The following is a 577-nucleotide window of genomic DNA, read 5'->3' as shown; positions in this document are numbered from 1 at the left end:
ATTTATGTAGCATGAAAGCTAGCGTTAGCTAACTAGCAACCAGCGTGCTTCTAAATACTGTAAATACTTTTTAACTATCTCAACACTTTGAACAGTCTAAATGAAACACTGGCGGTGAGCTCCAGGTCCTGCAAACGGACGGCCATCAGTGGGGCTCGGCCAGCGTGGAAACACTGCTAGAAAGCTTTGCTGCCAACCTTGACCCGATCTGATCGGAGCTCCAGCTCATTTACATTTTAGTTATCCTAACACTTTTAACAGTCAAACACCGGCGGTGAACTCCAGGTCCTGCAGCCGCGGACGAACCGCCGTCAGTGGGTATAACACCTGCCTTTTAAATTAAAATGTATTTATTTGTAAGTGTGCTGGTTGTGTTGCAAAAGTCGAGGGCGCAGACTCGCCGCTGTGCGATGCGAGAGAGCACATTGCAGCGACAGATTCGAGAGGTTGTAATCACTGAGTTATGGTGGTACTGGAAAAGTGACTGAAGTGAAAAGAAGAAAAATAAATACTAGAACAGATTTATTTTTTTCTACAAGCTTCAAATCACATTCTACAAGTGCTCACATCGCATCTA

General features: G+C 44.5%; 1 protein-coding gene across 2 annotated transcripts in view; it reads left to right on the top strand.

Moving 5' to 3' along the window:
• adcy2a (adenylate cyclase 2a) overlaps positions 1-577 on the top strand; it is a 77,381-nt gene that overhangs the window by 71,136 nt on the left and 5,668 nt on the right. The gene's annotated exons all lie outside the window — the stretch shown is intronic.

The sequence above is a fragment of the Etheostoma spectabile genome, chromosome 6 (genome assembly GCF_008692095.1).
Source record: "Etheostoma spectabile isolate EspeVRDwgs_2016 chromosome 6, UIUC_Espe_1.0, whole genome shotgun sequence".
NCBI classification, from domain to species: Eukaryota; Metazoa; Chordata; class Actinopteri; order Perciformes; family Percidae; genus Etheostoma; species Etheostoma spectabile.
This window is presented reverse-complemented; position numbering and strand designations above follow the sequence as displayed.